A 25,356-nucleotide genomic window follows, 5' to 3' on the forward strand; every position below is an offset into this window, starting at 1 on the left:
GACCAAGAAGAATCCTTGAACACAAACAGCACACAATGCTGACATGATTTGGTGGTGGTCCCATCCTCCTAGGACCACCCCAAGCACAGGTATGGGCAAAAATACAATCCCAACCAAAGGCCCTGCAAAGCATTATGGGACGAAATTCTAGAGTGCAGTGATTATTATAGTATCCAATAGCAAAACCCTCCTCAGGGGTAGGCTCTCCGGCTCAGCTGAGAGCTAATACAATAATATTCACTAAACTCTAGAATCTTGCCCCAGAATGCGCCGCTTTCGGCAAGCAAGAGCATTTTTTTCTGCTCTCGCTTGCTAGAACTGGAACACAGTTTTCTGTGGCTTGGCCGGAGCGGTATAGCTCCCGCCAAGCCACAACAAACAGCTATGTCCCACGGGTGGCCAGGGAAATAGCAGGGGTCTGCCCTAGGGGTGCCCAGGGCCATTATTGGCTGAAGGTTCTTCATATTTTCCCCAGGGCTGCGGAGGGGCCATGTGACCCCCGCAATACATTTAACAAAAAAGAGGTGGCAGTCCCTAGGGGTGCAGGGGGGTCTGTGTGGCCCCCACACATCAATTAAAATTAGACCCCTGTAGAGGTGGTCCCTGGGTCTCCGGGAAGATCATGCAGGCCCCCCCTTCCAAATTGACAAAAGGCCGAGGGAGGTGGCATTCCCCGGGGTCGCAGGGGTTTTTTGTGCCCCCGCATTATTTAAAATTAAAGCCCTGAGAAGGTGGCAGCCCACAGGGTGGAGGAAGGGGGGTCCGCGCAACCCATGCTTTGTGTAAAGAGAAAGCCCCAGGGAGGTGGCGGACACCGGGGCACGTGGGGAGTCAAAGAGCCCCCCCAATTATAATTAAATAAGCACCGGGGAGGTGGTGATTCCTGGGCAGTGGAAGAGGCTGTACAGGGCTCGACAAATTCACTCGCCTGCTCGCATTTGCGAGGGAGAATTGATTAGGACAAGCTATTTTTAGGTCCCACTCTCCCTTTCTGGCGAGTAGGAAGACAAACTAACTTTTGTACTCTGTCTTTGAAAACGGAGCAAAAGTGCCAAGATAACATGATTTAAAGGCATTTTTATTGCTGACAAAGGGAATGAGCAATAAAGATGACTTTAAATCTTGTTATCTTGTCACTTTTGCTCTGTTTTCAGAGATGGAGGTCAAGTAGGTTAAAGTTAGGTCGAGGGGATTTTCCAAGATACTAGATCTGCAGGACTAGTACAACTTTTCAGATTTTTCGAGCCCTGCTGTGCGAGCCTCTCCCACTTTCATCTTTAAAGAAGCCCCGGGTAGGTGATGGCCCCTAGGGCAATATTCAGCTTCATGGGGGGGACCTGTGTTCGCCTCACTCTATTATTTTTAGAAATGCCCTCAGGACCTGGCCCACTTGGGGCCAACACAGGAGACCACGCTAGGTTTAACAACAAAAAAGTTGGCAGGCATCGAATCCTGCCGAAATTATTTTTTTTATGCTTTTTTTGGCCATGCGAGGTCTTTGTGGGACTCCCCCGAAGAGACCCAGTGGGGTCAGGGTGTTTCTACCCAACCCCCTTTTCTTTTTTTAATGGTTTTTTCTGTGAGTTGATTCAAACAGAGTCACAAGACGGCTTCCAACACTTCCTCGTTTGAAGTGTTGGTAGCCAATCAGATCAAGGTATGAGATTGGGAGGGGTTGCGGGTGCTCCGTGTCCCAAGGTATTTCTGTAAATAACTCTGCAACTACTGTACAGATTTAAAGAAATCACAAAAAGGCACTTCCCAGAATCAACATCCATTTTCCTGACAAATCTGGTGTCATTCTGTTAAGCAGGTCAGGGCTGTAGACATGCCAACATTTCCTATGGAAATTAACATGGGGAAAAAGCGTTTTGGGACCCCCCTTTTTTCTAAGACAGATCACCCCGAAAAAAGACAGCAGCTAAAGTGAGTTGCAAACTACTTTTAGAAATTTCACGAGTATTCGTCAAATGACACCAAAGTTATTGGCAAATGAAAAAACGCTCTTCCTATGTAAACTACATCCTAACTAAAACTGATGTAGCTGATATTTTATGATACCAAAAGCCTTTTGCTTTAAGGCCTGTAGCTTTCTTTAATCTACTTAAAATTGACACCAGCAAGAATGCATAAAAGGTCACACGTTCCATATTCTGTGTCAGCCAGCTGCAACGTGCAAAGCAACACAAGGCTTTCCGAGAAATACGTGTGCCAGCTTCCAGCCAGCTATTGCAGAAACAGCACATTTCCTATCTGTGTCAACGTGACCTGACCGGTCACGTCCGTGCCATGCCCACATATACCAGAAACAGATATTTCACCTCTATGGAAATACCCCAAATCTGCTTTTGTTGATGACACGTGCCGATGACACGAGGGCAGCAACACCAGATCATAGACGTCTTTCGGTCCTTAGAAGGTATCACACCAGAATTAGCCTTCACTGATTGGTCCAGCAGGACCTAGTCTGATCGGTGTTACGTATTTTGTGATGCCCATCCTCGAGGGCTTGTATCTATAAAATGTCTCTGCACTGTCATACCAATTGGGCACTCAGTAAGCTTTGCTGAGGTCTCCGTGCTGCATGTTTATTTTGCATTCTGATTGGGTTCCAAATAAATCTTGCAAACGTGTGTGCTGAGAGAGAATTATTTCTGTGTCATTTTATTATCCTTTATTATTTCAGCTTCAACATTTGGTGAAGAATGCGGTCCCATCACAACTGACTGGCTCCATTGACGGACACTGGTGCTTGGCCTCTTCTGCACCCTCTGAGAGAGGGGATTTGAGGTGATAACGTTCTGTTTATTTATCTCTCTCCGATCTCTCTGGTTGCTGGAGCGTCGATACCGGTGGATGCTCTCGTTGTTGCCTCTCTGTTGTCTTTGGGGTGATTCTGCTCTTTTCCCTCTCAGCACGCTTGTGTTGTTTCTGCCTCTTGTTCTTGGCTTCCTATGTCTGGGCCAGTGTGTTTATGTCCTGGGGATATTTACACTGCTTGTTTTCCCGACTCCATGTCTTTCATGGTCCCTTTTATGGTCACGTTCTTCGTTCTCCTGTTATTGGTTCTCATGGTCTATTTTTGCTTCTGCCATCACAAGGCCCAGGAAGTCAATACTGTTTAGCCATTTATCTCGCTTTCTGTAATATTGACTTTTCTTCGATTCTGCGCCACGGGCGTGTGTTCACCTTTCTCATTGCTGCCTACTGTCCGCTGCCTTTTCTCACGTACAATTTTTTTCTTGTCCTGGAGGGTCTGGCCCAGGTCTCAGACATTCCCTGGCTGGTGACGGCAAGTTTCAGCAGGATTCCTGGCCGGCAGTAACTCTTTGCCACACTGACATTACTTATGCCAGATCCCCTGTTGCTCAGTGAACTAATAAGACTGATTTTTCATGACATTTCCTCTCCAACACGTTTGGCACAAGTACCTGAGCAAGAATTAACAAATGTACGTTTTGACTTTCAACTTTCTGCCATTTTTGCTATGGAGGACACTGGTTCTAGCCTTATCCAAGACCTGGAACATTCCCCATTGTGCCGTTTTTGCAATAGAGAACATTGGTCCTAGACCTATCCGAGACATTGAATAGAACAGGAAAACAGTGGGTAAAATACCTGGCTCTAAGGGTTAGTTAGCATAGCGCCAAGAGGAAGAAGAACAAAATTAGGGCCTATTCACCAGCCCGAGTGGACCATTGAATAAACTTAGGGCTCCTTCACAAGAAGATTAAAAAGCATAGGGAAGGGACAGGTTTGTTCTGGAGCCATGCCATCCACTGAACCACACACATGTAACTGGAAAGCAGTGGTCCTTGCAATATTATTACCGGCACCAGCAATACTAGTGACAACGATGATTATAGTCTATTCTGCAGATCTTGAGATACCGCATCTTAATGGAAGAGTGGGAAATGAACCAACGAAATCCCCAAAGGATTATGAACTGAATATGACTGACTATGACCACAAAGAATGCTGAAATGGGGGTGGATGTGAATAAAGGGGATCAAGGAGGATTGTGGGAAACATATGAAGGAAATCAATACATTGAAATGCTAAAGCCATATGTAACAATTTTAAATATATCTGATTGCTATGTTTGCACACATCTGCCCACAGATGCCACACATAGTTTAAAGTACCACGTACAGCCAGTATCCAAGTATGTAGGCTGTGTCTTAATGCGCGACATGCTACTAAGCCAACACAGCATGTCTGTGTAGGTGTCGGTAGGTGTGACTGTATTTGAAGTACTGGCCCCTCCTAGCGATAGCAAGCAAGCAACAGACTCTCCTCTCATACCTAAAAGGGTCCCTTGCACAAATATGCAGCCGACTAGCTCAGGGTCATCAGGGATTGTTAGACTGTGAAGACAGGATAAACAGGATAAAAGGTATACAACCAGCAAAGACAGTTCAACAGATATATATGGGCACCAGCAGCTGTAACCACACCATGAGACTGACACGAGTCAGGAGCCGTGACAAGTCATCTCCAGGTCTGGTAGGTTACAGGGGCCTTTTCTTTGTCTGTGGCCCATGGGCATACTTCTATCTGCCTCCAGGATGGTATGCAAGTTGCTACCGAGCATCCATCATTCCGCAGATGACCCACTTCACCAAGTTAGTTCCAGCAGAAAAGCAAGTGTTGGCACTGGTTAGGGCAGAGAGAACGGCAGCATGGGTAGACAACATATTAACAGGTTTTGGGGCGATGATCCCAGTGGTAGGCGGTGCCTATACCTCAGTAAGGATACACCAGTTATCCAGAATGATTGAGGATCTAGCGGACTCTACCACTGGCGCCTTAGGGAATATAACAGAAGAACTCACCTCCATGAGGACTGTAATAATCCAGAATAGGATTACTCTAGACATCATTCTGGCCAAAGAAGGCGGAGTCTGCAACATCATTCATCAATTACCTTCTCAGTGCTGCATATTCATAGATAACAGTGGGAATATAAATATAGCAATAGATAAGATCAAGGAAATTAGAGATGAGGCTCATGGTATACACACAGGGGGCCTGTGGGAAGACATGATGAACTGGTTTGCAGACTGGGGTTCTTGGATACTACAGGCCATTATAATAGTGGTAGCAGTCCTTTTGACACTATGCCTCCTGGTCAAAATCTGCCCGGCCTGTTGTACAGTCATTTCCAACTCCTGTGCCCGCTGCATATCCAGGGATGGTATTACATACCACCACACCCATCAGCATGAGGGACAAGAGATGATGAACAAAGCTGATTTCTGATTAGCATGTGATTTGGTATCAGATGTGGCAATGATGTAGCTGATATTTTATGATACCAAATGCCTTTTGCTTTAAGGCCTGTAGCTTTCTTTAATCTACTTAAAATTGACACCAGCAAGAATGCACAAAATGGTCACGCGTTTCATTTTCTGTGTCAGCCAGCTGCAACGTGCAAAGCAATGCAAGGCTTTCCGATAAATACGCGTGCCAGCTTCCAGCTAGCTATTGCAGAAACAGCACATTTCCTATCTGTGTCAACGTGACCTGACCGGTCACGCCCGTGCCATTCCCACATATATCAGAAACACATATTTCACCTCTATGGAAATATCCCAAATCCGCTTTTGCCGATGACACGTGGGCAGCAACACTAGATCGTAGACGTATTTCGGTCATTAGAAGGTATCACACCAGTATTAGCCTTCACTGATTGGTCCAGCAGGACATAATCTGATCTGTGTTATGTATTTTGTGATGCCCATCCTCTAGGGCTTGTATCTATAAAATATCTCTGCACTGTCATACCAATTGGGCCCTCAGTAAGCTTTGCTGAGGTCTCCGTGCTGCACGCTGATAGGGTTCCCAATAAATCTTGCAAACTTGTGTGCTGAGAGAGAATTGCTTCTACTACCTATTGGCAACCGCCTGTAGGTGATATATACACACACATCGGATATATATACTTGGCATTTTGTTGTAAAGGCATGCGTGGAAAAGGCATGCATGATAAATGGTGCATTGTAAATGCTATTTCACTCTATGTCCAGTTTATCAAGGCCTAGGGTTTAGTATCACATCAAGAGATAGTGCAGATTAGACTAATTAAGACCCCAATTGGTCTCATAGCGTCATGGTACTCAATGGGACATGGACCTAAACTGAGTCAATGCCGTCTACGGAGTCCACTTCAAAGGGCCTTTGCTACCAGTGTCTTGAAAGCTTCCAGTAGCACTTACGCTTCTTTTAGTGCTGAGGCAGTTTTGGTATTTGGTTCACCACCGAACAAAAGGCCTGACTAGTCCAGTTGAAACTTCAAATTTAAATTTGTAGAAAACTGTTGACTCAGTCGTCACCTTTGTACATTGACAGGGGTTCTTTTCAGAGCATAAAAATGTGGTGGACGCCCACATTCAATTTTGATGTCAATCCACCAAATGTTGTTTCAGAAAAACACACTGGGAGCTTTTTCACGGGAAGTATGGATCATTATTTTCTTTTCTGTCCATCGCTACCAGGTTTTACCTGGAGGTGACTAACAAAAACAAGCATTTGCAATGCAATAGGTCTCGCATTTTCAAGAGTTAGAGCTATGCGCATTGCAAATAGCAAAGTATTTTACCTAACTATAAAATGTGAGGTTTGGTTTGATTATGTGTTTTAAAAAATAATACATGTAAACTTGAGCTTATTTAAGGTAAAATAAAAAGTAAATGTTAAATGAAAATAGAATCAAAAGGTATTTAACTATTAAGCACATGTAAGATAAGGAACAAGTCCAAAGTGAATATATTATAATATGTTATCAGATGATCCTGTGCCAGTTACTTTGTCTTTACCGACCGCTGTTCTTCCTGTAAGATAGCGTTTGTGACCGGGAGGTAGGTGAGAAAAGCTCTTTGTGGCGAGCCCGGCAGGATAAAAAAAAAACATGGCCGCTAACTTCAATATGAAGCGGTGTGCAGAAAAGGAAGGCGTGGCCGCTACTACGAAAGAATGTGAAAAAGTGAATGAGAGGTGTGGCACACACAAGTCATATATCATAATTAACCACCACATGTTAAACATACCTACAGATGGTATATGCATGTATATATACTCAAATGTACACAATAAAATTAAACAAATGAATATATGTATGCACTCTACTAATCTATTATAGAATACCGGGAGGGCAAGGGTGATAAAGCGGGCATTCCTGTTCAGAACACTGCTGGCTGGTGACTGCCTGTCTGCATCCTTCTGTGTACCTGCTTCTACCTGGGGGTGAGGTGCCTGTTCTGCAGCACTAAACACACACTGTGTACCACACACACATCTGTGTTGCACAGTTTACTCCGTGTTCAACATTGCGTCGTTTGGGTTTCTTGTTATATATGCTTTTATTGTTTTAAGTTTTACTGGTATTATGACCTTCTGTCCTGCACAACACTTCTTTTAGCAAAGGAAATCCTAGGTTCGAGACAGGGAACATGAGAGCAAGTCCTCTCCCAGGGGCAGGGGAAGTAATCAAAAGAAGACAAACATCTGCACCCAATACACTTACTGCGTCCTCAGTAGGCACATAATATGGTGTTACTTTCACTATTAGATTAGTTTTGTACCAGTTTTTAACTGCACCGTGTTCTTCCCTTTTAAGGCGCTGCCTCGCATCTAAGTCAGTCCTAAATCAGTTTTTAAAAAACTGCATCGGTTTTGTTTGTTCTGCAAATGTCCTGTGTACCAGCATTAGTGGGCAGGAGGGCAGGATACCAACATGTAGCTTCAGCTGTAAACTGGAAGCTACGAGCAGCGGCGTGGGGAAGGAGCTATAATCCTAACCACGCCACACTACAACAAGCAGCGACAAATGGAATGCTGCCCGTTCACAAGCTGGTAAATGGAAGCAGCTGACGTAGGCGCGCCATGCCGACACACCATACGCGTGCACATGTCCTGTCCGGGCGCATGCATATCTCCTGTACCTCGACGACAATAGATCTTGCCAAGTGAGCAACAAATGCGCTGCATCGCTAGGCGAGACCTAAAAAGGACAGTACATCACCCACCCTAAATAAAGTGGGCAGTGTAATGCCCCTCCTTTGACGATCCCTACTCTATTGGCTGTCAGAGGAAGCTTGAAACCCTTAAGGTCGGCCATCCAGGCAGTTTATTCTTTTGTGTTTGCAAAGGAGTACCCAAACTCTAAATCATGTCATAAAAGTCTAGTGGACTATGCTCTTGTTTGGGTAACACCCAGGATTCCAGCCCGGCCCCTGCACAGGAACAGTTCTGTTACCCTTCCGGGAGGAGCTTCAAATGAGCCAAGATGATAACCTTCAGGCCGGCCTAAACCTTCTAGAGCCGATGGCCACTTTAGACACTGTTGAACAATTACTTCTCGTTTTGAATGTCCTTCGGTGGGAGGCACCAAGGGCAGCTCTACAATCGTTCTGCTTCTTCAGCGTGGGCGTTCCAACACTGTTGTTCTTCTGCTCGTCTGCTCAGCAATGGTGGCAATAGTTTATGGAGGAACCCAATGGATGTGATATCTCACCCTTTCTCCGTAATCCGGATGTGGCACCACTGAGAGGTTAGTCCACTCCTTTGGTCTGAAAGTATTATCCTTTGATGGTGACAAACAGCTGATCCTTAGGCTGGACAGGGATTCTGACAATTCCATCAGCGGTCTGAGGGTGTGCTTGACAGCCATTTACTTCCTGATGACTACTAAATGTATAAATATGAATAGAGTTCAAACTGAAGTTCTTCTCATAGCTAGAGGACTCTCAACAGGAAAGCCAGAGCTTTGTCCCACACAAGCTGAGCCTGAATAGGTTAAAAACATTGGAAGTTCATTTGCCCGCGATGTCTGATTTCTTCCTCAAATTCAAAAACGTTTGGTCTTCTTGAGTTTTACAACAGGATTACTGGAATGATTCAACAAAACTACTAACCTCTCCTAACAGAGTTGAGGGGGTAAGAGCTTATTTTTCTCTTTTGGCTGGACTATCTACCTCAACTTGTGGAAGGCTGCACGGGGAAGACAGCTACACTTTCACAATATGCTGATCTGAATATGCTGAAAATGATAGAGTTAGAGTGCAGAACTATCATCATGTGCTTTCACTGCTGCCTTGATGAAAAACAGCGGTACAAAAGGGGGTGGTGATGGACGGAGCATCTGAATCAATCAAACATTCACACCCAGTCAAAAGATCTGGGTTTAATCCATCACCGTTGATGAAAAACAGGTCAGCTTCAAACTCCTCTGTCTCATTCATCAGACGTCTTACAAAGTACAAAGGTGGTCCAACCTCCTGGCCTGACGTGTTAGTGCCCGCACACTACTCCTACATGACTTCTAAGACCCATCGCCTGGGTCCTAAATCACATTCCTCACTTCCAGAGGGCTAGATAGGGGTGGAAACCTTCAGTGAACTGAGGCATTACATATTGCCCTCGCTTACAGAGGGTTGGATGAGGGTGGAGGACCTTCAGTGACCTGAGGCATTACCTACTGCCCTCGCTTCCAGAGGGCTGGATGAGGGTGGAGGACCTTCAGTGAGTGCAGGTATCACAAACTGAAATTCTTCTTTTTGTTCCTCGACTCAACCCTTCCCTCAGTAAAGTCATAGTGGCTTCAGGAACGACTTGACAACATACTTATTCCGCTGATGTGATGTTCTGTTAGCTTGGACTTTGTCTGCCTGTTATAATCCTATCAGTCAATTTTTGGTCCCCCAGGCCCCTGACCACTGTGGCAAAGATACGCTCTGCTGGTAACGTGTTACTACAGCTCCAGGGCCCCGGATCAAGCTTCCTGTTGCTTTGCTTACTGTGGCCAGCTGGGCTTGAAGGATCGTGTGGTTTGTGGTTCACTCACTGCTTTGAGGCCACCGCCAGCTGGGTCTTCTGTCAGCGGTGCCTTGTGCAGATCTTCCTTCCAGGCAGGGGCTTCTTTCCTCAATGATCAGTTCAAAGGTCGGGTGCGGTACAACTGGTCTAGGTCAACTTCTTTATTGCAATTCTACTGGTCAAGTCACAGGTGTCAAGCTGTGAGATGAAGGACAATCTGGATTTTCTAAGCTCCGTGGAAAATTGAGACAGTTCTACCGCATCCACCACATACTGCAAGACTCCAAGAGCTGAAGCTAGAAATACAATTCCAAGGATGAATTCAACTACTCTTACTAAACATCCCCTTGAAAATGGCAACTAGTGAACATACCCACTGTACCAGCACAGTGCAGAGAGCTTTTCAAGAACCTCGAGGTACATTGATCTTTTCTATCTGTTGTAACAGAAGATGGTGATCCTTGGTCACATCAATGCTCTTTGTACAAGGTCATACATTTTGCTATCAGAATCCAATTAATCTTGCCCAAACACACACCTTCAAGTCCATATTGCATGAAGCTGGGCGGTCTTAGTCCTCAGCAAGCCCTTTGTAAATTGCTGACATTGTCTTAGGCCTCCTGGACAGCTGTGCCAACACACAGACCAACTAAACACTCTCCGGGAGCTACCAATCGATCCACCAGCACTTGGTAGCCCAATCCAGACTCCAATCTTTAAAACCATCTACCAGCATCCAGAATCCAATCTTTCAACATTCTCTGTTACCATCTTTGGAACTGCCTGTCTCTGAGATTCGTGGAAGCTCCACGCGCAAAGTTAGTTCGTAAAATCACAATAGACTGGAAGACAAGAACAAATAATGACACACCGCACAGAACTGTATATTAATCAACCATTTTTTCATAACATGTACCATTGTCTTACTTCTGTTGTTTCAACATGGACGTGTTGCTGTCCTTCATTTAAAACTTCACTCACCAGTTTGTTTTACATCATACCTACCTAGCTGTTTACTATTTCTGACCTAAAGAAATCTCTGGAAGAAATGTTGTGCTGCCTTTTTCTACGTAAATAGTTAATGGATTACTGCTGCAGGAAGCGTGCACTAAGATACACTTTATTGGGACTAAAGGTACTTTGTTAGAAAAGCTGCAACTTCTAGAATAATAACATAACCAATGCAGAGCACACAGTGCAACAACACAGACCAGGTACTAGGAGAATCTGATGCAAATAATGCAATAATACAGGTCACACACAAGGAGAATCTAAAGCACAGGCCAGGCACTAGGATTGATGCAAACAATGCAATAACACAGGCCAGGCACTAGGAGAATGTGAAGCAAACAATGCAATAATACAGGCCAGGCACTAGGAGAATCTGATGTATACCATGCAGTAACACAGGTCATGCAGTAGGAGAATCTGATGCAAACAATGCAATCAATCAATCAGACATTTGTTAAGCACATTAGATACCCGGGAGGGGCTCAAGGCGCTGGGGGGGGAGGGGCCGTTACTGATCGAACAGCCAGGTCTTCAGTATCCTCCTGAAGATCAGCAGGTCTTGGGTCTGTCGTAGGTTCAGTGGGAGGGTGTTCCATGTCTTGGCGGCGAGGTGGGAGAAGGATCTCCCTCTGGTGGTTGTTCTTCGGATGCGCGGGACGGTGGCGAATGAGAGGTCAGCGGAGCGTTGCTGGTGTTTGGGAGTGTAGAAGAAGAGCTGTCTGTTGAGGTGGGCTGGGCCGGTCTTGTTGAGTGCCGTGTGTGCGTGGATGAGAAGCTTGAAGGATATCCTCTCGTTGCCAGGGAACCAGTGCAGGTTTCTCAGGTGGGGGGTGATGTGGCCGTGTCATGGTACATCGAGGATCAGTTGTGGCAGGCGTTTTGGATACGTTCTAGTCGATTGATGAGCTTGGTTGGGGTGCCCGCGTAGAGGGTGTTTCCGTAGTCAAGTCTGCTGCTGACGAGGGCCTGGGTGATTGTCTTTCTTGTATCTGTCGGGATCCATCTGTAGATCTTGCGGAGCATGCGGAGGGTGTTGAAGCAGGAGGAGGAGACGGCGTTGACTTGCTTGGTCATTGAGAGCATTGAGTCGAGGATGATTCCCAGGTTGCGTGTGTGGTCGGTGTGGGTCTGGGGTGATCCCAGTACCGTTGGCCACCAGGACTCGTCGCAGGCTGACAGGTTGGAGCCGAGGATGAGGACCTCTGTCTTTTCCGAGTTCAGCTTTAGATGGCTGTTCTTCATCCAGTCTGCCACGGCCTTCATTCCTTCATGGAGGTTGGCTTTGGCGGTGATGGGGTCCTTGGTGAGGGAGAGGATCAGTTGAGTGTTGTCGGCGTAGGAGATTATGTTGAGGTCGTACTGTCGGTCAATGTGTGCGAGCGGGGTCATGTAAATGTTGAACAGTGACGGGCTGAGGGAGGATCCCTGGGGTACGCCGCAGATGATCTCGGAGGCTTTGGAACAGAATGTGGGGAGGCGGATGCTCTGGGTTCTGCTGGAGAGGAAGGAGGTGGTCCATACCAGAACCTTGTCTCGAATCCCTGCGGTGTGGAGGCGTGCATGTAGTGTGCGGTGGCAGACGCTGTCAAAGGCGGCGGAGAGGTATATGAGGATGAGTGCCGCGATCTTCCCGTTGTTTAGCAGGGTCCTGATGTCTTCGGTGGCGGCGAAGAGGGCGGTCTTGGTGCTGTGGTTGCTGCGGAACCCTGACTGGGAAGGGTCCAGGATTCTGTTCCTTCGAGGTATCGGGTTAGCTGTCTGTAAATGATTTTCTCAAAGACCTTGGCCGGGAAGGGGAGCACAGAGATGGGCCGGACGTTCTTGAGGTCTCTTGGGTCTGCCTTGGGTTTTTTGAGTAGGGTGTTGATCTCGGCGTGTTTGCAGCTCTCTGGGATGGTCGCGGTCTCGAGGGAGAGATTGATGACGTTGCTCAGGTGAGGTGCGATGGAGCTGCTTGCTTTGTTGAAGACGTGGTACGGGACTCGGTCTGACGGAGAGCCGGAGTGGACTGTGCTCATGGTCATGATGGTGTCATCGACGCTCACGCTGGTCCAGGCTAGCAAGGGGACATGTTCGATGGTGTGCGGAGTGTCTGTTGGGGCTGTCTGGGTGTTGAAGCTGTCGTGGATGTCTGCTATCTTGCGGTGGAAGGAGGTGGCGAGGGATTCGCACAGGGCTTGCGACAGCGGGATGTCGTTGGTGTTGGAGCTGGGGTTGGAGAGTTCCTTCAGGATATTGAAGAGCTCCTTGCTGTTGTGTGCATTGTTGTTGAGGCGGTCTTTGAAGGATGTCTTCTTGGCAGCCCTGATGAGGTGGTGGTGGTTGCCGACGGCTTCCTTGTGTGCTGAGTGGCTGTCTGGAGTTTGTTCACTGTGCCATTTCTTCTTTAGTTTCCGGCAGGCTTGCTTGGAGGCTAGGAGTTCTGGAGTGAACCAGCTGGCCCTCTTGCTGGTTTCTCTGTGGGGAGGTTACTTCAGCGGGCGAGGGTGTTGGCACAGTCCTCGATCCAGCGTCTGAGGTTGTGTGCAGCGGCATTGGTGTTGGAGGGTTTGGTGGGTGGGCTGAGAGTGAGGTTTGCATGTAGTTGGTCTTCGGTGATTTTGCTCCAGCGGCGGTGGGGGATCTGTTGGGTACGGTGGTGTGTGGTGGGTTTCTGGAAGGTGAAGTGGATGCAGCTTTGGTCGGTCCAGAGGTGTTCGGTGGTGTGGCTGACGGAGACGTGCGGTCTTGAGGAGAAGACGGGCTCGACCGTGTTGCCGGCGGAGTGGGTGGGCTTTGTGATGAGATGTCTCAGTCAGAGGTTGGTGAGGTAATTGATCAGGGTTGTGTAATTGTTGTCGTTGTTGTTCTCAAGGTGAAAGTTCAGGTCTCCAAGGAGGATGTAGTCGGTGGAGGTCAGGGGGTGCGTGCTGATGAAGTCGGCGATGGAGTCCCTGAACTGGGGGCAGGGTCCGGGGGCTGGGGGGTCAGTGCAATAACAAGGGTCAGGCACTTGGAGACTGTGATGCAAACAATGCTGTTAGAACCCGGAGTCTCTAATTGGCAACAGTATGGACCTTTGTCAAGTAGGGACCCTTTGTCTACATCAGGGCAAGGGAGTTACATGCTGTAGATAACCCCTGCTCACCCGGTTGGTAGCTTGGCATGAGCAGACAGGCATATCTCAGATGCAGTGTGTTAAGCGTTTACTCAAAAATAGGTTCTTAGTTTCAAGTGTCTCTGGCAACAGATAATCCCAACGGAAGTTATCGTTTCAACGCACAAAAGAGTTCTCAGGGGACAGTCTGCCTGCGAGGAGCACAGCGTCGGGCCCAGAGTCACAACTAGACTCTCAAGGGACAGTACCATTAAGAAAACAAACAAAGGCTGTTCTCAGCGTCAGGGAGCTGTGAGGTTGTGTGGCATGTTGGTTGCGTCGGTTCCTTGCTTTGGGGGAAAGCGATGTGGCGGTACCCCAGCTGGGGATGCAGGCAGGAGGTGGCTTCGGTCCTTATGGGAGAGGAGGTGGCGATACGGCAGCGCTGGCGCAACAGGTCATTGCTGATGTCATTGAGTCAGTGAGTGCTTGCTCACTCTGGTCGATGATGGCGATCTCGGAGCCGGTTGCAGCCCAGCGGCAGGTGTTGGTCTACGGTGCGAGTCAGAGCAGCACTCACGGTCTCGTGGCAGATGGTGGCGAAGTTAGCTGGCTTGAGTTGCAGAGTTCCTCTGTAGTGGCTGAAACAGCACTTCCAGCTTTGCTCAAACAGAAGAGGTGAAGCTGTTGGTAGCCCTGCGCCTTCAAACACCTGCGCCTTCAAACAGGAGACTAGCACAACTCTAGCCCTCGGGGAATAATCGGCAGGATGATGAAAGTATCTTCCTTGGTCCTTTCTACCTCTCCTTGGCACGAGAGACACCACCACAGGCCAACCCACTACAGCGCTCTGGCAGAGGGGCAGTACAACTCCTCCTGTCTCCAGGTGATCTTCCTCGGCAGAGGGACGTCTTGTTCGTTCCAGAGTGATTCCAAAGATCTGGGGTCTGGGCCCCAGTATTTATACCTATAAATCCGTTGTTCTCTGAAGGCAGAGGGTATTTGCCTGGTCAAACCCAGTTTTTGGTGCATTCTACCAGTGTGTGTTTTCTTCCTTTGTCGGGGTAGGCCAGTGTCTTCAGACTCACTACAGGGAGTGGAGCCGATGTTGTGGGAGATGGCCCAGCTCTATGCAGATTTTATGAGAAAATAACACACCCAGGCAAAACAAAATACTGGCGCGGTTCAAGTAGCAAAAACATTTTTTTAGTAAGAGATAATCAGGCACAAAATTAGCATTTACGGATTTGGTTTAATAAAATTGATAAAAGATGTCATGAGGATAACTAAACAATAACAGTAAAAAATTCTTTCGTTAGAAATTCGATATATATAAATTGTTGTGTATACAGATATTTCCAATGATCTGAATGGAAGATGGTTTTCGTCTACGTGTTTCAACACATGGAAAGTGTCTTCCTCAGGACGCTACCATCTTGTAGCATATAAAGGTGCTTTAGGATGTTGAAAGAAAAAACAAGGGAGGTATAAATCCAGCCGAAAAGTCATGACAGCATGAGTTGCGGCGAATAAAGTAAAAAGTTGACGAAAACTCGATGGCTTGGTGGAAGTGATCTTGCGTTCCCAAACGGCAGGCACTGTACTGTGCAGGTGAATAAGGTCAGTGGATAGCTGTTGATTAAGAAGGCCGGGGCTTCAGAAATCCTCAGTTGCTGATATGGCATATGTAGTGCTTCATATATTGATGAAAAATCAGATGATAAAACCATAAAAACCCAGGTTGGATACCTGTGGGCAGCTTAGCGTTGTAATTGCTGTAGCGGTGTGGCGTCTACTGCCTCGTGGAATAAAACGAATCTGATATGAGGCAGTGGAGGCCTCATATGTTATCGAGCCGATAAAAGCATAAAAATGCAATTTGGATATCTGTGGGAAGCTGAGCGTGGTGATAACCGCATCGGCGTGGCGTCTGCTGTCTTGTGAGATAAGTCGAAAATCTCTATGCAGACCCAGGTGCCTACTCCTCCCATCACTCTCAGGACTATCAGCCTAGTGCCGTCACGCCCAACCTCCTGGAGTCCCTCCAGCCCTGTCATTCGCAAACTCAGACACACAATACACACGCTAGCAGAAGCAGGCTGGATGGTCAGGCAAGAAAATACTGTCTTTCGAAAAGTGGTATTTCCAAACACAGAATGGTAAAACAAACTTTACTAAAAGAAGCATCTTATCATTCTGAGTTCAGGCATAATAAACTCGACTCTCTACCTGGTTCCCTGAGTCAGGTAGGATTATAGGATGCTATAACCAAACTGCTCATTCTGGCCTAAGGGGGAACAGGCTGCCTTACAATAGTGAAAAATGCGCTCTGGGTTGATTCAGTACCAGGTCATGCCTCACACTCCAGGGCATGATCAGCCTCCCACATACAACACAACCTGCCCGCAGGGCCTTCTGTAGGGGTGACCAACAGGCAGTAAAGGGAAGGTTCACAGACCGGCAAGTGGTTGCACTTATTGAGTCACACAGCAGCCCCAGGCTGCATACGGCGCTCTGCGGTGGCAGGCCCAAGTCATACTTTACGAGCTGCTCCGGCGAGTGGCACAATTGGTGCTGCAAGCCCACCAGCAGCATTTGATTTACAAGCCCTGGGCACCCCTGTGAACAATACTAAGGCCTGACAGGCCTGACAGTAAATCAAATACGGCAATCATGGAATCTCGAATTAAACACCATTTTAATCCAATGAGTACTTGCACTGCGGCACTGATTGGCAGTGGCGAGGTGCCCAAAGCGTCTAAACCAGCAAACATCAAAAACAGAGGGGGCAATCCATCAAAAAGTGGATGGGAGACCCACGCCATTGGTACTAGGTCCTACAAATGCAATAAGACAGGCCGTGTCATAGAAGAATCTGATGCAAACAATGCAATAACACAGGCCAAGCACTGGGAGAATTTCATGCGAACAATGCAAAAACAGAGACCAGGTACTGAGGAATCTGACACAAACAATGCCATAACACAGGCCAGGCACTACGAGAATCTGATGCAAACAATGCAATAACACAGTCCAGGCACCAGAAGAATCTGATGCAAACAATGCAATAACACAGGCCAGGCACCAGAAGAATCTGATGCAAACAATGCAATAACACAGGCCAAGCACTAGGAATGATGCAAACAATGCAGTAACACAGGCCAGGCACCAGAAGAATCTAATGCAAACAATGCAATAACACAGGCCAGGCACTAGGAGAATCTGATGCAACAATGCAATAACACAGGCCAGGCACCAGAAGAATCTGATGCATGCAATGCAATAACACAAGCCAGGCACTAGAAGAATCTGATGCAAACAATGCAATAACACAAGCCAGGCACTAGGAGAATCTGATGCAAACAATGAAATAACACAGGCCAGGCACCAGAAAAACCTGATGCATGTAATGCAATAACACAAGCCAGGCACTAGGAGAATCTGATGCAAACAATGCAATAACGCAGGCCAAGCACGAGGAGAATCTGACACAAACAATGCAATAACAAAGGCCAGGCGCTAGGAGAATCTGAGGGAAACAATGCAATAACATAGGCCAGGCACCAGAAGAATCTTATGCAAACAATGCAATAACACAAGCCAGGCACTAGTTGCCAGGGCTTGTGAATGCCAATACTGCTAGTGGGCCTGCAGCGCTGGTTGCGCCACCCACAGAAGCAGCCTTAAAATGTGTCTAGGGTCTGCCACTGCAGAACCTGCGTGCAGTCTGGTACTGTCATGCTGGCTGGGCAAATGCACACACTTGCCAGCCCCTAAACCTTCCCTTAACTTCATATTAGTCACCCCTATGGTAGGCCTGAGGGCAGGGTGCATTGTAAGTATAAGGTAGACCATGCCCTGATGTGTGTGGCATGTTCTAATAGTGAATTACTGCCAAATTCGTTTTTCACTATTGTAAGGCTACCAGTTCCCTCTAGGCCAGATGGGCTGCTGGAATTATTACACTCTATAATCCCAGCAGGCTCAGGGAACATGGTAAAAATTTATGTTTAGTATGCCTGAACTCAGAATAATAAAATACTTCTTTTAGTAAAGTTTATTTTAATATCCTGGGTTTGCAAATGCTACTTTTAGAAAGTTAGCATTTGCTGGCCTAACCATTTCAGCCCGCCTCTGCTTGGATGTGGATCTGACTGTCTGGTGTGTGTGAGTGACAGGGCTGGGAGTTGACAGGTAGTGAATAGCAGGATGACACCTTAGTGGGTGGTGGGAGTTTCCCCTGAATGATGCATCAGGCTGTGCTCTGCCTCCACAATGCTGGCTCCGCCCTCCTGGGGAGCGACTGATGACTCAGCCTGCACCTGGCCCAGGAAGGACCGAAGCTTGTCAACAAAGTGCTCAGGCTGCCCCTGTCCTCACAATGCCGGCTCCGCCCCCCTGGGGAGCGGCTGATGTGCCTGCCCTCACACTGCATGCAGAAGCCAGAAGTACCCACAACAAGTGCTCAGAGACTGGAGCAGTTATGCAGAGGCCCCCCTGGCCTGCTAGAACAAAAGAATCTGGGTATAAAAGTAGGAGCCCTGCTCCTTGTAAATTAGATCCTGTTTGTGCTACAGAAGAAACTCTGCCCGAAGAGAAGGACCTGGAAGAAGACTTCAAGGAGGAGTGCTGTCTCTGGCCTGTGTCTGGTGCCTTGCTTCAGAAGGAGAGGAAAGAAAAGACTACAAGAGACTTTTGCTTTATTGAACTTTGTGCCAAACTCTGCTGAAAGATCTCCAAGGGCTTGCCTGTGAACTTGCCCCCTGACCAGCGCCCCAGGAACAGTGGGCGCTATCCCCCTTGTGGTAAATAAATAAATAATACCCTATTTTTGACTAGACATATATCATAACAGATAGCTCAATAAATAAGAGTCAAGATTCGAGGTAGTAGGAGTTTTTGCAGGTTTAATACAGCATAAGGACAGGAACAGGACAACCTGCATAGGAATAGGATGGCAGGGCCCAGCAGCTGCTGGGGCTGGATCTGGGATGAGCGCGCTGACTTTTAATAACAATACATGAGCATATATACATAACGCAAACACATAGCATTACATTGCAGTAGGCGTAGCAGTGGGTGGAGCAGAAGGTGTGACGCGTAGCAGTCGCGAAAGATAAGGGCTAAAGAGGGTGTAACTGGGTGTGCACATAGACATGTGATGCAAATGTAACAGAATATGTCATGAATGGGCGGAAACCATGGAGGGGGCTACCTGAGGAGCCGGGACCTCTAACCTGATGGTGCGCGCAAACTGGCGATGACGTGTTACTAGGAAAAGCTGGGGGCTATGAACTCTGTGCTAGGAGCAGAGACTAAAGTCTGGAGGGTCGGAGCGACATGTACCTAAACCCTATCTGGTATCTAATGTTTAGGGAACATGTTGATATAAACTAGAAGTCATGAGGGGAAAAGCTAACAGACTCTAAGGCTAGAGCATGCATTTATTCTACATGTAGTGCGTGATGAAGAATATTAAATGACCATTAAATACAGTATTTCTCTTAACATGGGGCCGAATAGGCTAGACAATGACGGAAACTATTGATGCAGTTCAGTAGCTTGGGAATGCAGAGAAGGAGGACTAAACTGATAGCTGGAATCATAACATAGTCTTGGCAGACTCAGAGGCAGAGCCAAGCTGCACCGGGCACTGCGAGGCAGGAAGTAAGTGAAGGGTCGAGGATACAGGTGGGGGCTGTATCGCTCCTCAACGAGGCTTCAGGAGACAGGAGCTGAATCTGGTGTCCGGGCCCTTTTGAGGCCTAGAAACGGGGACTTTATAATAGAATAACGTGCACACTGAGAAACGTGGCAACATAACTTTACATAGGCCTGATATTCGTAGTATTCACGAGGACTGGAAACTGGCATACTAGAGGTGGACACAACTATAATTGCGTCATTAATCGGACATGGGGAATACATATGCATATTTAATCATGCACACATAACATATGATGGATGACACGTAGGGACACAGAACATGGCAAAATTTACTTTTCCACATTCCCTCCTTGTCACTACGTTTCCATCAGGAAACATCAATTTTCATGATACCGTCTATCATTTCATACAGTATCATTTGCTCGTCTCGAATTATCCTGGAACGAGATTTAGAACGGGGCTTGGGACTAGGAATACAAGAGGTAGCACACATGCCGCAAATCGCAGGGCCACATTGTATACAGAGGCAGCAGCTGAATATGATCGCTACTGCAATACCTAGAAAGGACAAGACTTTCCATCCCCATGCAGAAATTATATTCCAGAACCAACCGGACCATGTCCAGGTGCCTGGATCTTGGTGTAACAGATGGGCAATTTTATGGAGTCTGGTTATAGCTGAAAAAACAGACGGCGCGTTATTTGGAACTCTACAGTTCCCCCCGCCCCTATCGGCCAGTATGACGTCAAGGACGAGACGATTTTGCAAAACGACAAATCTCATAGCAGATTGCTCTTCGGTTAAGTTACCTAGAGCGGAGGCAGTCTCATCTACTACAGCTTCAAGGGTTCTTGTTAACCTACGGATTAGCTTACTATTTACAACTGTACCTAAATAAGGGAAAACACCTTTATCAATATCAATGAATTGCTCTGCAGCAGTTTCAGTATAGTCGACAATCGGGAGATTTCTCTTGTGTCTAGTATGTACTAGGTAGGAATTCCTATGGTAGTCAGGTGGGGCTAGAAAAACAGGTGGCAGTAGGAAGGCAATGTAACAGGTTCCCTCCCAATCGAGGGGCAGACGAACATATGCAGTTTGACCACAAACAAAATAAGAATGACGTGAAGCTTTGAAAATAGATTTCCCACTGTCACTATACTTGACAATAGTAGTACAATCACTATGTCCTACATGTATGGAACCATTATTTCGGACACATAATTCACCTTTGACTGGTAGTACTGAAATAGCAGTTAAGACTGGAGTAGTATCAGACTGAACATTCAAGACCATGAAATTCGAAGAATAATTACCTAAATTATACACTTCATTTTCTAGATCTAAACCTGTTCTGTGGGGGGGACCATGCTTGTCTGGGAAACATGTGCTGTTAAGAAAAGACATATCTGTTGAGGATGACGTTAACGTGGACCATGCTCCACACGAACCATTATGTGAAAATGGATAAGGAAAAAGTGGCAGAACTCCCTTTGACGTCTGGAAAGGGGGGAGTCGACCACATACCCAACAATTAGTGGCATTGCTGGTCTGGTGTGAGTAATGTAACATGCGGATAAAGGAGTTATTACGCATAGCGAGGCGGTAGGACAGTTCATGAGGGGGCAGATCACTAAACGTGTGCTCTACTGTAGCATTAGCAGACTTATTTACATGTGAAACTGGGAAACATAGGAAAAATGCATAACTGGTGCAGGAAATCATAAGGCTGGAAAACAATATGAAACATAGAAAAAAGATACATCGGATTGAGTTTTGACTAACTCTCTCACTATGGGGGTCTATTTTATACATGTCAGAAACAGTCTAACCGTTTCACCTAGGGGAGGACTTAGACAATCAAACTGACTGACTTATTTTACTAGACCGTAGCTTTTGCTTATACTCCTGCTGCAGAGTTTTCTCTAACAGGGGAGGGGTTGTGCCAATGTCATTTGCGGGACAGTCCTTAGGAACAATGTTTTGACAAGTTTTTAAATCCTGGGAAATGTTCTTGGAGACCGGCTTTAATCCGTAGAATTTCTTGACGTGCGAAAGGTGTACCCAGCCGCGGCGTCCTTCCAATTTCACGGCTGTACGGGTGGTGAGGAGGACCTGACGGGGCTCCTTCCAATGTGGCTCCAGCGGACTTGATCTGTCGAAGTTACGTACGAGGACCATTGAACCTGGAACGATTTCATGCGGGGCCACCTCGGTATTGTCTGGAAATGCGGCGGCAACCTGTGAACGACATGAGTTGAGGGCAGACATCAAGGAAGCTAGGTAATCTGTCAGCATATTACTTGAAACATCGGTAATACTTCGGGGTCTAGGAGTACCCCACATATTTGGGGGGCGGCCGAATACGACCTCATACGGGGACAGACCTGATCTGGAATGTGCGACCATGCGCATGTAAAACAAAGCAACTGGCAGAGCTACTAGCCAGTCCACACCTTTCTCTTGACAGACTTTGGCGACTCGGATTTTCAGAGTCTGATTATGTCTCTCGACCAGACCGGCTGCTTCAGGATGGCGTACACAATGGAACTTCCACTGGTACCCTAACAACAGGGAAACGTGCTTCATGAGTTCAGATGAGAATGGCTGACCGTTATCAGAATATACGACTCTAGGGAGTCCATATCGAGGGAAAAACTCACGAACCAACTGCTTGGCAGTGGTCGCGGCTGTGTAATCTGGGACTGGATATGCTTCTGTCCATCTGGACAAAGCGCATACAACTACAAGAACATACTTGAAACCTCGACATCGCTCCATCTGAATATAATCCATCTGGAGGACCTCAAAAGGGTGGTCAGGAGGCTGGAATCCCCCTTGTTCCACCGGGACACTTTTACCTGGATTAAACTGACAACATATCATACAGGTACGGACTTTCTGCTTAGCTGCAGCTCGTAAATGCTTGTTGAACCAAATGTTCTGGATACTGTCTAACATAGCTTTTTCCCCTAAATGTGCTGGACTATGTGCGGTATTAATAATGACTTGAACCATAGAGTCGGGGAGAAACCATGTGGCTCTACCCTTTGTTAACCATCCTTGATCTGTCTGGACCCCTCCTTGTTCGGACCATTTCTTGATTTCATCGGGAGTAGCATGTAACTGGATATCTATGACATCCTGGGTGGGGTCCTTAACTGTCATTCATGTAGTCGGATCTGGAGTATGTGTCATGTTAACTGGAATGTCTGGAGTCTGGGCTGTAAGCTTGGCTGTGCGATCTGCTAGATCGTTACCTTGGGAAATAATGTCAGTAACTTTCGTATGTGCTTTGCATTTCATAATAGCAATGGATGTCGGTAAATGTATTGCATCTAACAGAGCTTGGATAAGGAAACCATGCTGAATTTTGGTTCCATGAGAAGTCATGAAACCTCTCTCCTGCCAGAGCACTCCAAAGTCGTGTACGACTCCAAATGCGTAGCGTGAATCTGTGTAAATATTAACTTTCTTTTCCTTGGCGTGTATACAAGCTTGTGTCAGAGCAACTAGCTCTGCTGCTTGAGCGGACAGAGTGTCAATGCGGTGTGTCTCAATAACTTCAGTGTCAGTAGTCACTGCATACGCGGCAACTAAATCTCCTGTACTAGTTCTCATACATGACCCATCCACATAAAGTGTCAGGTCGGGATCTAATAACGGAATGTCTGTCAGGTCTTGTCTTGGCTTTGTCGTAATGTTGACTACTTCCACACAATTGTGTGCGGCAGAATTTGAATTAACTGATGGTAACAGTGTAGCAGGGTTCAAAATGTTGCAGCGTCTGATTTCTATGTGTGGCTGGAACAGTGTCAATTCATAACCTGTTAAACGTGCAATTGTCAAGTGCTGTGTTTGTGTTCTGTTCAGAAGAACTTCCACGGAGTGTGGGACTTGTACTGTCAAGGAGTGTCCTAAGACTATGGAATCACTTTGTCTGATAGCTAGTGCTGTGGCTGCAACTGACTTAAGGCACGCAGGCAGAGCCTGGGCGACTGGATCTAATGTGCTCGAAAAATAAGCACAGGGCTTGTTTTGTCGTGCTTGATCTTGTGTGAGAACAGATAATGCTGTACCTTCACGTTCAGTAACGAAAAGTGTAAAAGGCTTACTGTAGTTCGGTGTAGCTAGAACTGGAGCTTGGCATAAAGCTTTCTTTAACTCGTTGAAACTAAGTGTATGTTCAGATGTCCAAGGGAGGACAGTCGATGCGGCTGCCTCCTGTGTCGTTAACTGTATCAGTGGCTTAGCTAGAAATGCATACTGAGGAATCCATTGTCTGCAGTAAGAAGTAAGGCCAATAAAGGCACGTACCTCCTTCTGGGTCCTGGGCTGAGGAAGACTCGCTATCAACTGGATGCGATCGGGTGTCAACTGCCTACCCCTCTTGGACAGCAAGTGTCCTAAGTAAACCACTTGCTGGACACAGAATTGAAGCTTCGAAGGGGACACCTTGTGCCCCATCTCGGCTAGGAAATACAAGACTGTAAGGGATGCCCGCTCGCAAGCACGTTCAGAACGGGCTGTGATCAATAGATCATCGACATACTGGAGCAGGGTAGTGTCAGTTGGCATGTGAATGTTGTCTAGTTGTCTCTTAAGTGCTTGACTATAAATACTAGGACTTTCTGTGAAACCTTGAGGAGCTCGTGTGAACATATAGCTCCTTCCATTTAAACAGAATCCGAAAAGGAACTGGCTGTCTGGATGAATAGGAACACTGAAAAATGCGTTCTTGAGGTCTATGACAGTGAAGAACGTGGCTTCGGAATCAATGGCTGTCAATAGGGAAGAGATGTCTGGGACAACTGGGTACTGAGGAATAATACTTTTGTTAAGCTCTCGTAGGTCGATCACTAATCGATATACTGGGGGTGCATTTGGATCAGTACGTTTCATGACTGGAATGATCGGAGAGTTACATACATTGGAGTCAGTTTCTACAACTACTCCTTGAGCGATGAGCTCGTCAATAATTTTGGATAAGGCTGCTACAGCCTCGGGTGGCAATCTATACTGCCTGATTCGTGGTAACACTACACCTGGTTTGAGAGTCACACGATGGGGTGTGATTTGCATGTAACCTACATCAGTTGGACCTTGCGCCCATAAATGCTGTGGAACATTAGACAGTCTTGAATCAAAATCTCGTAATACATAGTGACCCTTAAAGTCACGTAGGAACAATCGTATTCCCTCGGGGGAACAACATATGACTGCACCTAACTCTTTCAGTGTTTTAATGCCTAATAGGTTTTCTGGACATGACTTAGTAAGTAACAGATCAGTAGTGCGGGACAATGGACCTACTTCTAGAGTAACTGGCTTTGAAATCTCATTTACGATAGGTTTTCCTGAAAATCCAAGGGAAACATTTCTTGAGCCTGAGAGCGGAGCCCCTGGAACTTCGGCGTGACTAATTGTGGTCCTACTTGCCCCTGTATCAATCAAAAACTTTCTGTCTTTCCCTAATACTTGACTGTGAACATAGGGACCTTCTTGATCTACAGGTATCTCGATGAGAGGCAAGCCTACCTCCCTCTCTAGGCTGTTTCATGAATACTGCTGGTACTCTGGATACTCAGACTGTGCATACTGGTACATCTGCGATGTAACATGCTGTGTTGCAGCGATAGGCTGCGGTGCTGTAACTGTCTGTGGTGCATTCTGTGACTGAGGAGTCTGTGAAACTTGTTCTTGTCTAGGCGGACGTGGTCTTTCTTTAGTCTTACCAGTAGCTATGTTGTGTTTCAGAACTGCACACTCGTTTATAAAATGACCT

This window comes from Lissotriton helveticus, chromosome 1_2 (assembly GCF_964261635.1).
Source record: "Lissotriton helveticus chromosome 1_2, aLisHel1.1, whole genome shotgun sequence".
NCBI lineage: Eukaryota > Metazoa > Chordata > Amphibia > Caudata > Salamandridae > Lissotriton > Lissotriton helveticus.